The sequence below is a fragment of the Mus caroli genome, unplaced genomic scaffold, assembly GCF_978045245.1.
Source record: "Mus caroli unplaced genomic scaffold, Mus_caroli_1 scaffold_9, whole genome shotgun sequence".
NCBI lineage: Eukaryota > Metazoa > Chordata > Mammalia > Rodentia > Muridae > Mus > Mus caroli.
In genome coordinates this window covers 1,412,248-1,427,878 of record NW_028227264.1, presented here as the reverse complement: position 1 = coordinate 1,427,878, position 15,631 = coordinate 1,412,248, and the positions used below count along the sequence as shown (strand labels likewise).

At 45.0% G+C, this 15,631-nt stretch overlaps 1 protein-coding gene and 1 non-coding gene across 2 annotated transcripts in view; both read right to left on the bottom strand.

Moving 5' to 3' along the window:
* Window positions 1–1,460: 1,460 nt before the first annotated feature.
* Window positions 1,461–15,631, bottom strand: part of Mthfd1l (methylenetetrahydrofolate dehydrogenase (NADP+ dependent) 1 like) — a 202,896-nt gene continuing 188,725 nt past the window's right edge. Inside the window, exon 28 of the mRNA XM_085842593.1 lies at window positions 1,461–1,510. The gene's annotated coding sequence lies outside the window, so the exon portion shown is untranslated. The remainder of the gene's footprint in view (window positions 1,511–15,631) is intronic.
* On the bottom strand, window positions 5,448–5,582 carry LOC115032193 (U8 small nucleolar RNA). Its single transcript, XR_003837851.1, has one exon. It is a non-coding gene; the product is annotated as a U8 small nucleolar RNA (small nucleolar RNA).

Here is a 15,631-nt window from a genome sequence, read left to right as displayed (position 1 = left end):
TGGATTCTTTGCCAGGAAGGAAGAGGAAGAGGAAAAGGAAGAGGAAGAGGCCTGAGAACCAGGTCAGTGACTTGCCAACTTGCCTCAGGCTAATTCTTTTAATTAGGGGAGAGTGGAGCCAGGAATGTGGAGAGAGTTCCGGAAGCCTGTGGGTGATTTCTCTGTGGGTTCTTTGTGCAGGGAACCCTGTGGCTCTCCAAGCTTTACATTGGTGCTTTTCACCAACCTGGTCAAAATAGTCAGGAAAGAAAAGGTTTTGATCTCGAGCAGGCTTTGTTCTTGTTAATTCGTACACAATATGGCAAACAGTTATTTATATGTCATTTACACTGTGCTGTCGTCCAAGAATCCCCAGAGACAGTACAAGATTCAACATACATAGGGTAAACGCAAATCCTTCACCATGTTATATGACAGACTAAAGCATCAAGGGAGTTTGAGATGGGGAGAGGGGTCCTGAACCCAATTCCCTTTGGCTATTGTGGAACAGCTGCAGCCATATGCAGCTGCTTTGATTTATAACTTAAATGACAGATATGAGTCATCTTATAGTTCTAGCGATGAGAGTCTGACAGTGTGGTGTCAGCAGGGGTGGCTCCCTTTTGAAGATCTGAGGGAAGGGTGGGGTCCTTGCTCTCTCCTAGGATTCTACACGACTGTCACCTTGTATTGTTTCAACTCCTTTGTATGCATGCCTATAGTTAAAATGCCCTTTTCTATCAGGATGCCAGCTAGCCTTATTGGATTGGGGGTGGGGGTGGGGGTGGGTGGGAGTGGGAGTGGGGCAGCATCCAGATGACCTCATCTTGATTCAACAGCCATGGACAGACATCACAGATTTAGGGCACCTTACAAAATGCAGGCTGTAGGGGTGGACTATGCAATCACATCATAATCGAGGGTAGAAGCAATTTTAGGTGGGCTTTAATTGAACATGGCTAGAGCTTTTATAAGAAAAGATAGCTATGCAGGGGTGGGGGAGCGGGAATGAGAAACAATGCAGAGGTTGGACCCATAAGCCAAAAAGTGCTGGGGTCACCAGAAGCTGAAAGACAAAAAGGACTCTCCTTTGGGGGTTCAGAGGAAACAGTTCTGGCTTGTCTCTCTGTGCGAGAGATTGTATTCCCGTTGCTGCTGTCATACACACAGCCTGTGGTGTTTTCTTACAGCAGCCTTCAGAAACAAACAGTCTTGCTCCCTGTGTAAAAACCAAGAGCATCCTTATTGTGTAGACTCTCAGCTTCCTGCTCCCTCCTCTGATGAGTCCAACCTCTTCCACCCCAACTTGTCTAAGCCCACACAGTTCTTCCAATGCCTCCCCAGTCTGAGACTTGGAAAGGGTGATTTATTGGCATTCAAGGTTAAGTCTTCCTGAACATTCTCAGGTAGTCCTTCTCCCTCTCAGTCCACCCTTCTTCCAGCTTATCCCTGGTGTTTTATCTTCGTAGCCTCTCCGACGGCACCTGGGCTGGTTTGGTTTCCTTGTCAACTTGATACAAGCTGGAGTCATCTGGGGAGAGAGAATTTCAAACAGAGAAGTTGCCTATCTCAGTTTGGCTTGTAGGTGAGTCTGTAGGGGGATTTTCTTAGTTAATGATTCATATGGGAGCACCCAGTCTATCGTAGGTGGTTCTGTCCACAGGCAGATGGTCCTGGGCTGTGTAAGAAAGCAAGCTGAGTAGGCACAGACAGCAACCAGTAAGGAACATTCTCCATGATCTCAGCTTCAGTTCCTGCCTTGAGTTCCTGCCCTGACTTCCCTGCTTGATGGACTGTGATCATGAGTGTGAGCCAAGTAAACCCTTTCTTCCCCAAGTAGCTTTTTGGTCATGGTGTTTATCACAGTAACAGAAAACAAACTAGGGCTAGCCTCACCCAATATTCCCAGTTGTCAAGCACACGAGTCAGCATCCGGTGACCAAACCCAGTATGTATTTTCCATACCTCTCTTCTTGTCCTTGTTTTCTTCTTCAGGGTGGTCTCCTTTGACAGCTTTGCCTGCTCTTGGTTTCTGAAACACTCCTAGATCTTCTGTTTCCTTTGTTGACTCTTATACAGCTACCAACTCTTATGTCGGTGTTGTCTGGGACTTTAGCCCTTTTTCTTCTTAGGACAATCTCAGTGACACCCTTAGTCTGGATGTGCTCTGTCAGGAGGACAGTGATGCCTCTATAGATGGCAGAGACCTCATCCATGCCTCTGTTATTTTGCTTCCAAATATTTCTAGGCTTGTGATAAAAGTATCTGCCTCTCTTCCTTCATAGCTTTCTCCTCTGCGTGAGTCTACAATCTCCCTCTCATCTCTTGTATGGACATATAGTTAATGCAGAGTGGTTTCATATCAAGATCCTTAACTTGGTTGGATCTCTGGAGATCTTTTTCCATATAAAGCTACATTCATCTGATTCTGGGTAGATTCTTTTGAGGGACCAATACTCAATCCATTCTAAGCACCCCACCAATCAAGTGTCCCTTGGGGACCCTCTACTGCAATCTGACATCCTCTGCCTTTGTCACTTATTAGATGGCTTGTCCTAAATCTTGCCTTCTTGGCCCATCTGCTCTTCCCTAGTTCATCCCCTGGGGCAGCATCAAAAGTGATCTTTCCACAATGTGACCCAATCACTCTGCCATTAAATAAAAAATAAAAAAGCATGTTTCTGAAGAGCTGGTCTGCAGCAGATCTGTAATGTTGAATATTTCATGAACTACATAGATAGCAATGGAAAGTCCCCTAGCTTTAAACTGCAGAGAATGTGCTCCGGTTTCTAGAGTGGGGCAATTATAATGCATTTATCTGAGCCATGTCTGTTGTGTGTGCCCCCAGACTCAGATCCCCCAACTAGTGAATCAGGGCCCCAGGCTCAAACTGGCTTTGCCTAACTCAGTGTTTTTTAACCTTCCTAATGCTGTGACCCGTTGATACATACAGTTCCTCATGATGTGGTGACCCCCAACCATAAAGTTATTTTTCATTGCTACTTCCTAACTGCAATTTTGCTACTGTTTTGAACTGTAATATAAATATCTGATATGCAGAATATCTGACATGCGATCCCTGTGAAAGGGGTTGTGATGCACAGGTTGAGGGCTGCTGCTCTAACTGGATGCAAGTTAAACATGCACACTTGCTAAATAAAAGTGAAGTTGGAAACTCCCCAATCCCCTTGAAGAAACAAGTCTCCAAATGTTAGATACTGTCAACCAGTTTCCTTAGACCCCAGTGAATTCAGTACTCCCAATATGCACAAGCTAACACAAGAGCAAGAAGTGGTCATTCTGGGTTCACCCTAATTCACTCTAGATGGTGCATGTGAAGAAGTATAGCAAAGTAAAAACAAAATTCGAGGCTTTTAGGCCCAGGCTTGGGAGTGTGGTCTTTGTGGCTTAGTGCTCCAGGTGCTGGTCATAAAACAGATAGCGACATTCCTTCCTCCACCCACCCGCTTCCTGGGTTCAAAGAGTGTTCATTCAAAGAAAGTCACCCTGACCCACCCTGACCATTACGAGAACCTGCAATGCAAATGTGCTATTGTTAGGGGCTCTTAGATTGTTAGGGGCTCTTAGAAACTGTCTTGAGAGATAACCTGACACTTGTGACTTTACACTTCCTTGTGACTCTTAACTAGTATTTTTGGTATTTTCCAACAACCTCCTTGAGTTGTGGTTTCTTCCTTTAAATACCCCCTTACTCAGCTACTCGGGGCGCCATGGTCCTCTACCCCTGCGTGGTGTATGACCATGGGCCTGAGAGCGCTCTTGAATAAAAATCCTCTTGCAGTTGCAGCAAGACCGTTTCTTGTGTGATTTGGGGTGTCGCCTCTCCTGAGTCAGAACGTGGGGGAGTCCTCACGTTGTGGGTCTTTCACATGCTTTAACCGTGTGCCTTTACAAAGTCACATCAGAGGGACCAATACTTAGGGAAGGTAAGTCAATGACCCTTATCAAGTGAACCATTTAGAATCACCTATTGGAAACAAGTAAATTTCACCAAAATCTCTAAGCAGACCGAACTCCCAAGGACCCATGAACCTTTCCCATTGGAAAGAAAACCATTTTATTTATTTAGAGAGAGGTTCTCACATCACCTAGGCTGAGCTCAAGGCTCACCTTGAACTCAAGATACTCCCTTTCCATCTTTGGATTGCTGGGATTATATGTGCTCCACCATACTCCGTTTATTTGATGCTGAGGACTGAGCCCAGGCACAGTGCATGTCCAGCAAATACTGCGCGAACTGCACTATGTTCCTAAGATGGATAGGTAGCCGAGTGGTAAAGCATTGCCAGGAATACACTTGGCTTGACACTAGATCTTGAAAAACCAACATCAAAACTCCCGAACAGAGTTATCACCAGGTTGATTCTTTCTCATCAGGTTTGCCTAAGACAACTCGGCCAAACCTGTGGCACGATGTCCCCTAACTCCCAACCCCAGGATGGGTCCTCCACAATGTGCTATGGCAGCTTGACTTCTATTATAATTTTAAGTATCTTGAGATAGCAAATGACAGAAAAAAAGCTCAAGTCTAGCAATAGTGTGTATTGCTCAGGAACTGAAAAGCTTTGGGAATGGTTTGGTTTAGTCTTGACTGAATCCAGGGGCTTAAAGAAATGTCCTGGGGCACGGCTGCTTTCTCCATCTTTCACTTTCCTTTGTCTTATGCTGGCTCCTAGCTCTGGAAGCCTCTTACCAGGTGGTACTTGGCGAATGCAGGCTTAATTCCCACTAAGCCAGCAGCCTCAGAGATAAAACACCTGTCCTTCCTCTCCACAGGGAGGGTTCCAGGCCTTTCCAGGATGCCCGGATCTGCAGGCACACAAGTCCCTTATGTTAAGGGCATTGTCTTTACACATAATCTGTGATATTCTCTCCAGTTCTTTAGAATGTGTGAAGGCCATGGACATCCTTGTTCTGCCGTATTGTTCAAGAATGATGGCGAAGTCTGCGCATGGCAGGCCAGGTCCATCATTTCCCTGAGTTTTTCTGATTTGTGGTTGTTTGGATCTCTGATTGTGCAGCCTGCAGATATGGCATGTTTGCCGGCCTTCATTCTCTAAGCCCTGCCACCACCAAAGTTTTAAGATTGGCTTATACTCTGCCGGTTTGTGTGACATTTCTTCCCTTAACATAATACTAGTGCCTGGCAGACCCAGCTCCCTTCTGGATCCAGGGATGAGTTTGCCCTACCAGAGCCACTCGAGGGTAGAAACGTGGTTTCTCAAAGGTATGGTATGGTTTCTACAAGAAGAGTATGGGATGCTGGGCAGGCAGAGTCTGAATGGGTAATAAGCAGAAAAGAAGCAGAAAAGCACTGTCTGTAATTTCACTATAGTAGTCCAAAGGGAAGAAATTCACCGATGCAAAAATAAGATATGTGCATATGTATATATGTGCATATACAATTTTATATGCACATGTTTCTTTTTTTTTCTTTTAACAGAGAAATCAGGTAAGAGAAATCAGGATGTTCTAAGTCCTGATTACCCAGAGTCATAATCACAGGCTAAGGCAACCCTAAGCAGTTTGCTCTAATCCACCTTCGCAAAAGAAGAACATGTAAAGATTGTCCCATATAATGTATAATTTGTTTTTTGATGGAGGTACCTTGTCAGGTACTTATTATTCTAAATGAGGTTTGAGATGTGGCCCCAGCTAGCCTTGAACTTGCATTCTGCCTGCCTCAGCCTCCAGGGTGCTGGGGTTACAGGCATAAACTGCAATACTGGCTTCACAGCGAGATCATGAATGGGTAGTCAGGCTTGCTTGTGATGTATAGGCACCATCATGGTTTAGGATTGATGGGGTTCTCATGTGCATATATACCTCTTCTTGCATGGATTTCATCAGGCCTGAACTTTTGAAGACCTCTCTTAAGTTGCAGTCTACTGGGTGTGGTGGCGCACTCACACCTTTAATACCAGCACTCGGGACGCAGAGGCAGGCAGATTTCTGAGTTCGAGGCCAGCCTGTTCTACAAAGTGAGTTCCAGGACAGCCAGAGCTACACAGAGAAACCCTGTCTCGAAAAACCAAAAAAAAAAAAAAAAAAAAAAGAGTTGCAGTCTGGCAGCTTGGCAGAGCAAACCATCACTGCTTCTAGGTTTGTTTTCTTCTGCACTAGAAAACAGCAGCTACCCAGCCCTGATCTAATGAGCATGATTTGTCTGTTTCAAAGCTTAGAAATGCGTTCTTTAGGGGCAGGGGGCAGGAGAGATGTCTCAGCAGTTAAGAGAAAGTACTGCTCTTGCAGAGGACCTAAGTTCAGTTCCCAGCACTAATATTGGGTGGCTCCCAACTGCCTGTAATTCAGCTCCGGGTGTCTGATGCCTTTCTCTGGACTCTGCAGATGCCTGCATTATATACACGACATGCTGGCGCTCTATAGACATCCTGTTCTTCCCTTCCACACTGTTTTCTTGAAGATGCTCTAGCAATTCTGCCCTTCCCTAGAGGGGGAAGTTGGTGTTTAGAGATAGATGACCCAGTCTGCCTCATTGTGGAGATGTCTCCACCACGAGACGTTTTCTCCCAGATTGATCTACATACAGCTGTTCTCTCTAAAACATGTCTTCTCTCCAGCAACAGTGTGAGTTTTGAGATGTCTCTCTGTGCCACTTTTTACAGTAGTTCAGGGGTTACCGGTTATAAGGTCTCTCGGGTGTTTCTTGTATGAGTTTGAGGCTCATCACCTTGGTTTCAGATCAGTAACAAGGCAGGCTTCTGGAATGTGTATATGGTTTCAGTATAAACAGTCCCCAAGCTCATGTATCAACCTGACAAAGTCTAGACTCTAAAGTTTGTTTCAGGAGGGAAAAAAAAAAAAAAAAAAGAGGAGGAGGAGGATTTTAGAAAGAATAGCAAATCTGAAAAGCAGAGGTGTATTTATATATATAACTAGATTGTATATTCAGGTAAATTCAAGAAAACCAAAGTGAACTGATCTAATCTTAGCAAGTCACCACTGTCACTGTGCCTTCAGAAGGGCCAGGGGAAAGGGCATGCTCCCTTGTCTTGGCTTGACTGGGCAGATGGCCAGCACCTCAGAGCATGGCCTCCAGCGTGTGTCTGCTCATTATCATTCTTGCTCTGAGACCCTGAAGTTCAAAGGGATGAACGTGTGCCTCAGGAGCCAGGCTGGTAACCTAACAGGTAATGATTTACTCTGACGCACAGGGCCCTGGGGATGCAGATCACTACCCCAGAGCTATTGCTCAGTTCAAGAGAAAACAAACTCCCATGTGAATTTTTCTCACATTCTTCAGGGTACCTGGGGTGATCCCCCTCTCTCCCATGATTTCCCAGACTTCTGAAATGTAGCTCAACCTGCAGTCCTGCTGTCATGCTTGCCAGAGAGTCAGGGACACTGTTTGCTCGATGATATTTGACTTATGCTAAGGGGTCAAGCCAAGGCAGCAAAGGGCAGAAGGATCAAAGCCATATGTTTGAATGAAACATTAAAAACAAACCCAATAAACAGCAGGAGGAAAATGATGAGGCTTGTGAGCAAAAATCAATGATAAGACTATATATATAGCCCCATGTTGGGTAAGTATAATTTTTAAGCAAATAGTTTTCAGTGATATATTTATTCTCACAAGTGCAAAACTATATATCAAATGGATAAATTAAAAAAAAAACTGTATGCTGGGCCCCTTGGCATATATCTATAATCCCAGCTACCTGGGAGGCTGAGGCAGGAGAATTGCAACTTAGAGGATTGCCTGGGCTACAGAATGAGTTTAAAGATGGCCTGGAAACCTAAGTAAGATCCTATCTCAAAACACCAAAATAAAGAAAGAGCTGGGAATATACCTCAGCAGTATAGCCAGTGCTTGCTTAGCATATATGAAGCTTTGAGTTCAATTCTCCTGGCTGCAGAAAACAAACAAAAATAAGAACAGACTAAAACTCTATTTAGTTCATATTAGATGCAGCAACTGTTTGGGTCCTAATTTCTTTTATAATCAGTCAGAAACTAAAATAGATAAATGAGAGCTGGAGAGATGGCTCAGCGGTTAAGAGCACTGACTGCTCTTCCGAAGGTCCTGAGTTCAAATCCCAACAACCACATGACGGTTCACAGCCATCCATAATGAGATCTGACTCCCTCTTCTGGTGCATCTGAAGACAGCTACAGTGTACTTACATATAATAATAAATAAATCTTAAAAAAAAATAGAAAAATGGTCCAGCCTGGTGCCTTAGGGCTGCAAACAAATGCCACTGTCTAGACTGCTTTTCACCTGGGGTGTTTCTCTTCCTACTGCTCACCAGGTCTCTTTGCTAGCCTTTTTCCAATCTATCCTCTTCAGAGCCAGGATGGTAATCTCTGCAGAAAATGCTCCTGGGGTACCCTTGTGAGCCCATCTGGCTCCAGGGTTTCTGAAAGTGGGCCACAGCACATGTTTTCTGTCTCCTTCCTTTCTTCCTTCCTTCCTTCCTTCCTTCCTTCCTTCCTTCCTTCCTTCCTTCCTTCCTTCTTCCCTCCCTCTCTCCCTCCCTTCTTCCCTCCCTTCCTCTCTCCCTCCCTCTCTTCCTTCCATCCTTCTTTTTCTTTTTTCTTTGTTAAGACAGGGTTTTTCTCTGTAACCTGGAACTCACAGTGTAGCTGGTGTGACCTTGAACTCCTGATCCTTCTGCCTCCATCTCAATGGGATGATAGGTGTGCCCCCTCCCCAATACACCTGGTTTGGTTAAGCATGTTAATACCATTTTCAGATCTGTCTTTGTTACATCCAGATGAATGTTTTTCAAGTTGACTGTATTTTCCAAAACTCATTTCATTGGTTTGACCAATGATAGCTCTAACTCATTCTTCATGGGTATATAATATCTCAATATGGATGGTTTATATTTTTTGTTATCTAATTTGATAATTTTAATCAATAGAGGTAGACACTCCATGGTTTTGTTCTGCATGGTGTACCAGCGATCGGTGGTTCTTCTGTGGTCTTGCCTCAGTTCTTTTGTGGGAGTGACTGAGTAACACATGGACATGTCCCATGTGCTTTTCGCTATGAGACCTGACTTTGGATGAGGTTTAGGGAGAAAGAAAAAAAAATAGAGAATATTTGGAGGTCCACTGATCTTCATTGCATGAGGGGGTGTCAGCTGATGTCTGCTTCCAGGCCTGGATGCTAGAAGGGGTCCAGCCTTGACCGCATCTGTAGGAACAGGGTAAGCATGACATCAAGCCCCGTGTCTTAATATTCACCTTCATTATATTAAATAACGCAGTGCTTAGTCTTGGGAGGGCTGTTTTCAATGTGCTTAGAGCAAAATAAGGAAGTCTATGCTGCAGATGTGGCTCAGAAAGAGCCGTAGGCTAGTTTGGTTCTGGTATTTTTCCTATTGACCAACCAAGGAACAGCTAAGATTATGGGTTGGAGTCCCCCAACCCCCATCCCGGAGCCCACCTCATCCATCTGATAGCTGCTCATGGGAAAGTTGACGAAGTTCTCTGGGTCTGGCTCCCTGTATCTCAGAGGAGGCTGTCTATATCACAGTCATAGGCCCTTTGTGAGGGACAGCCTGCTGATACTACATGTAAGAGAAACCCTGGCATGAGGCAGACACCCAGTAAATGGCAGTTGCAGTTGAATCAAGAATCTCACTGCTACTGGCAGCATGGCAGGCATTCCTCGTTTTATAAAGGAGGCTTACTCACAAAGGTGACTTACTCAAGGCGGCTTCATTAGCTTGAGTTAGAACCCCATAAACAGAACCATGGCTATGCTGGGCGACGGTGGCACACACCTTTAATCCCAGCACTTGGGAGGCAGAGGCAGGCAGATTTCTGAGTTCCAGGCCAGCCTAGTCTACAGAGTGAGTTCCAGGACAGCCAGAGCTACACAGAGAAACCCTGTCTGAAAAAACAAACAAAACAAACAAACAAACAAACAAACAAAAAACCCAGAACCATGGTTAATCAAATCCTGGCAATAATGCTGCTAAGCACAGAGAGACAAATTTGTCTCTGATGAATCAAAAAGCAAAAAGCTTGGATAGGGCTGGTGAGATGGCTCAGTGGGTAAGAGCACCTGACTGCTCTTCCGAAGGTCCAGAGTTCAAATCCCAGCAACCACATGGTGGCTCACAACCATCTGCAACAAGATCTGATGCCCTCTTCTGGAGTGTCTGAAGACAGCTACAGTGTACTTACATATAATAAATAAATAAATCTTTAAAAAAAAAAAGCTTGGATAATTAAAATTCTGAAGTTTTTGATGCTGGAAGAGGAAGTTACAAACTCCCAAGTCTGTACTTTGGAAGCAGAGGTAAGCGGTTGTCTGTGACTGCAAGGTCAGCCTGGTCTACATAATGAATTCTGGGCTAGCCAGGGCTACCAAGTGAGATCTAGTGTGGTGTTCTTCTTATGGAGGCCTTCTTCCTCCCATCTGTCATTGGAACTGTTAGCCGTTCTTAGTCATTTTTTATTTTTTTAGAGTTTTTTTTTTTTTTTTTTTGACACAGGGTTTCTCTGTGTAGCTCTGGCTATCCTGGAACTCACTGTGTAGACCAGGCTGGCCTCAAACTCAGAGAGATCTATTTGCCTTTGCTTCCAAAGTGCTGGAATTAAAGGCATATGCACATCGCACCGCCTGGCTCACTTTCTCTCTTTTAAAAGTGATTTCTAAAACCCAGTCTCTCATTTGAAATAATGCAATTTTGTTCTGATTGCAATAATAGTTTGAGGCTGGAGAGATGGCTCACTGGTTAAGAGGATTTACTACTCTTGCAGAGGACCTTAGTCTGGTTCCCAGCACCCATGTTAGGAGGCTCAAACGATCTGTAACTCCAGTGCACATACCCAACCCCACCCGTCCCTAATTAGAAAATAAGCAATAGCTTACCTATGGACACTTATCTCCCTATTCCTTGCCAATCCTACAAAGCATTCATATCACTGGGTGGTGTGGAAGCCATGTCCTTCTCAGGATAAATATCTGCTCGAGTGCACAGACAGGAAGCAAGGAACTGGGTTTGAGTCCAAGTCTAGCCTTGCCAGTTGATCTGGCCCTGTTCTCCCCAAGGAGATCATTCCTAGCCGAACTATCGCTAACTTGGTCACGTCTGCTAAGTGACAAAGGAATTTAACATTGGAACAGGACTTGGGGGTGGAGCTCAATGGGTACACAAGCCTCTGGTTTGTTTCTTTTTATTTTGATGTTTGTATTTTTCCCTTGTTGTTGGTTTGTTTGTTATTTATTTTTTTTTCCTAAACAGGGTTTTTCTGTGTAGCCTTGGCTGTCCTGAAACTTGCTCTGTAGACCAGGCTGGAGCTTTAAATTTAAAGAGATCTACCCGCTTCTCTGCTTCCCGAGTTCTGGGATTAAAGGTGCGTGCCCACCACCTGGCTTATTCTGGTGTTTTTAGTTTAGCCTTAAACTCACTATGTCGTCAGAGATCTCTTTAAGGTTCTGATCATCTTGCCTTTAACTTTAGAAGTGTTGCAGTTACAGGTGTGCACCACCCTGGTATTTGGTTAGTTAGATTTTTGGTTTTGTTTGCTTAGGTTGATCTCAAATCTTCCCACATCTTCCTCTTGAATGGTGAGATGACATACTTGTACCATCAACTCGGCTGTCAATTATATTCTTGGCCATGTATTTTCAATCTTTTCTTCCCCTGTTATTTGAGGCACGGTTTCCAGAGGTAGCTGAGGCTGCCTTGAACTCCTGATCTTCCTGCTTCTGTTTCTTAAATGCTGAGATAAGATGCATGCAGTCACTGTCCTTGACTATTTCTTTAGTATTGAAAAATTAATTAACATGGTGGGGGACATGTTTATGGCACAGCACAGAAGTAAGGTCAAAGGGCAGCTTGCAAAATCTGATTGTTTTCTCTGAGTATGAATGAACTCGGACCGTCAGTGTTTGGGCAGGTTCTCTGCAGAAATAGAACCCACAGTTATGCAGTTCACAAGACAGGTGTCCCAGGCTGTCATGGGAAACCCCAGAAAGTTCCTGGAGGGCTGGTGGTCCCTATTCCCACAAGGAAAGCTTGGGGATTCTGATCCTGTTACCTGGGAAAACAGCAGCAGCAGCTGCAGCAGCTGCCACAGGGCAAATCAAACATGGCGGTAGGAGGCAGGGCCAAGCAGGCAACTGGAGAGATTAAAAGGGAGTTTATCACAGATGCTGCCAGAAGGTGCTGCACACAACTGGGGTGGGCCAATCAAAGCAATTGGGACAATTCCTTCAGGTGAGGCTTCCTACTCAAGAGTTTCTAACCTGCAGCAAGTTGATATTAAAACCTTCCCAAGTACCTTGATGAGCCAGGTCACTGACCCTGTATTTTTAGTTTTATAACACACACACACACACACACACACACACACACACACACACACACTAATTGACTGTGAAACTCTATTAAAATTTCAGTTTAATTAGGCTGAATCAAATTGATTATAACCAGTGATTAGTCCTTAAAAGTTTGTTATTTTTCAGTATAGAATAGTTTATTTAAGGCATGAGCATGGGGGTGGGGGTTGAGGGAGTAGAGACAGAGAAAGGCAAAGAGAGAGAGAGAGAGAGAGAAGAGGAGTAGAGGCCAGTCATGAGCACATGGAGAGAGAGGGGGGAGGGGAATGGGGAGAGAGGGCGAAGGGGGTAAGCGAGCAAGAGCAGGAAAGAGGAGAAGAGAAGAGAGCAAGAGTGATTAGTCCTTAAAAGTTTGTCTGTTTTAGTGCCTGGCATGGAGCCTGGGCATGGCAGAGACGATCTGGCAGTTGTAGCCTGGTTCCTTGGGCATGCACTGACCGGAGGCCTTGTGAGGGGTCGTACTGCTGTTCACGCTATGGTGATTTTTAAATTTCCCCCCACTCCTTTGTTTATTATGTGACCCTGGCAGCACCCAGGTTTCAAATACACAGCAATTCTCCTGCCTCAGCCTCCTGAGTGCTGGGATTACATGTCTAGGTCACCATACCTGGCTTCTGTAGTTTAATAGTTAGGCCAACTTCAAATCATCTGTGGAGAGGTGGCTTTTCCCTCTGAGTTTCCAACTCCTCCTGGAAGCTGCTGGGTGGGTCTTGGTCCAAGCACCTTAACAGAATTTCATCTCTCTGAACACATGTTTATCCCAACCTGGATCCAGGCTGAAGTAAGTGCTCAGTGGGGTTGAGCATGGCTCTAGGGTCAGAGAGACCATGCTGAGACCCAGAAGTGTCACTTGTAAGGCCTTGGGTCCCTTGTGAGGTAAGGACCCCTTATTGTCTAAGACTCAATTTCCTGAACTATAAAATATGAACCTTGTATTTACTTCCGTAAATAGTATGTGCAAAATGTCTGAATGGTTGGCAGGTTATCTTTCAGTAATGTTATTTATCAGTGATGTTAACGATTATTAGGAGGCATTAAGGAAATAGCTGTCCATAGACATAGCTTGCTTCCTGCTTCCTGTTAGTGTTTGCAGCCCTGGGCTCTCTGTGCAGACTGCTCCTGGTATGCAGTCTCTGGGTATCTGTGGAATCAGATACCTGTGCCAGTGAGGGACAGCTGCCCGAAGCTCTGCTGCCACTACAAAATCATTAAAAGCACAGCCTTTTGGATTTCATTTGTCCTCCTGGATGGATCAATACCACTGGTTAATCCTGGACTTCATTTTCAGGTCGTCTGCTGATTCTGTTGGGGGTTCAGTGGGGTTTCTCTTTGTTGATCACATTCGTCTGTTGAGTGGGAACACTTTGTAGTGGGCAAAGGTCCTGGGTGAGGCTGAGAACTTGGAAGGCCACAGTGTTCTCTTACCCTTAAAACTTGTGTACTAAATGACTACTTTGAGCGTTCTCTCTCTCTCTTGCTATGTAGCTCATGTTGGCTTTTCCGTTTTCTTTTCTTTCTTTCTTTCTTTTTCCCCAAGATAGGGTTTCTCTGTGTAGCCCTGGCTGTCCTGGAACTCACTTTGTAGACTAGGCTGGCCTCGAACTCAGAAATCCGCCTGCCTCTGCCTCCTGAGTGCTGGGATTAAAGGCGTGTGCCACCATGCCCGGCTTCATTTTCTTTTCTTCATCTCTCATGGGCTGCGCTGTGCTGCCATGCCTAACCCAATTTAATTTTCTTTTAAAGAGGAGAATGACAAATCGTAGCCAGTTGCATCTTTCCTTTTCCAAATCACCATTCGTTCAGTATAGGGAAGAGTCATTTTTGAGGACTTAAAAAACCTGTATAGTTTTACTTTGAATCAAACATCATACATATTTGTGGCATACAATATAACCCTTCATTTCAATGCACAATGACTGGATCAACATGTTAGGCAAATCGAGCCCCTTAGACAGTGGCTTTCTGATGCTGCTATTATTGGGCAGGTAGCTTACAGTACAGTAGTACAGTAGTACAGCTTGCTTAGAACACATGAGGCTCTGGGTTCAATACCCTATCCAGCCTTCTCCAGCCTTCTCCTCCCCTCCCCTCCCTTCTCCAACTCTCCCTATACTCAGTCTACCCCTGCCCCCCCCCCCCAGCCCTCCTTCCCGGCTGTAGTAGTGGAGATAGTACATTATAGGAATGGCCATAGCTAACATTTTCCTATATGACTTATATTTATGAACGTAAAAGAATTTTAACAACGTGGAACAAATTAGCTTTAAAATTATTTTTAAAAAACTTTTTAAGTAAGCTAAGCAGTTGTGGTGTATGCCTTTAATCCCAGCACTCCAGAGGCAGAGGCAGACAGATCTCTGGATCTCTGAGTTCAAGACCTGCCTGGTCTACATAGTAAGTTCCAAGACAGCTAGGGCTACACAAAGAAACCCTGTCTTGAAAAACAAACAAACAACAAACCACATGCATGCACGCACACACACACACACACACACACACACACACACACACACACACACACACACAACCACACTCCATTCTTTGGGTACTAGTGATCTGAAACAAAGTCGCTAATGCTGACTGCATGGCAGAGCGGAGCAAGGGCAGCCATGCCTCGGGGGAAACTTTGTATCTAGCTCTGCAGTGTGGCCAGTCCAGGCTGGGCAGCTGAGATGTCTCCTACAGCCTGCACTTGCTTTTTGTCAAAGGCTCTATCTGTCACTTCCGCCTCTCAGAATTCAGACTTGTCAGAAACCAGAACCCCCTGTGCACGGCTTTCTCCCTGCACAAGCCGGGCTCCTTGGCTTGTACTTCCAGCCCCTGCCCCACCACCAGCGTCCCTCTCCTGTGTCCCACGCCCTGCCGCTTCCAGCTTTGTCCCAGTTCCACACTCCCTAGTGACCTCCCACCATCCTTGGCTCCCAGCCTCTCTAATTATTTAGTACTTAAGTGGGCTTCTCTGTCCATCTGTATTTTGCTGTGGATGATTCTCTTCTGTCAACTTCTGTGTATACTTATTTACAGTTACTTCAATTAGCTGTTCTAATGACAAACAAGGTAGCATGAATAATTTAAAAATCATTTCTTTTCGGCTTTGGGCTAATCTCTGCACTCTCATTTTGAGGTTGGAGGTACTTGGGGTATTCTGGGAACTCAGATCTTCAAAGGAGGCCTAAGTGCATCTGAAAGGGGGGATGCAGGAGGGGATGCTGAGCTGAGTGCCCTGCTTCCCTCTGGTCCCTGTAAACTCCTTTGGCTCCAAACTCCAGGCTGAAATTGGAAAGCATTTCTCTAGTTGGCTTG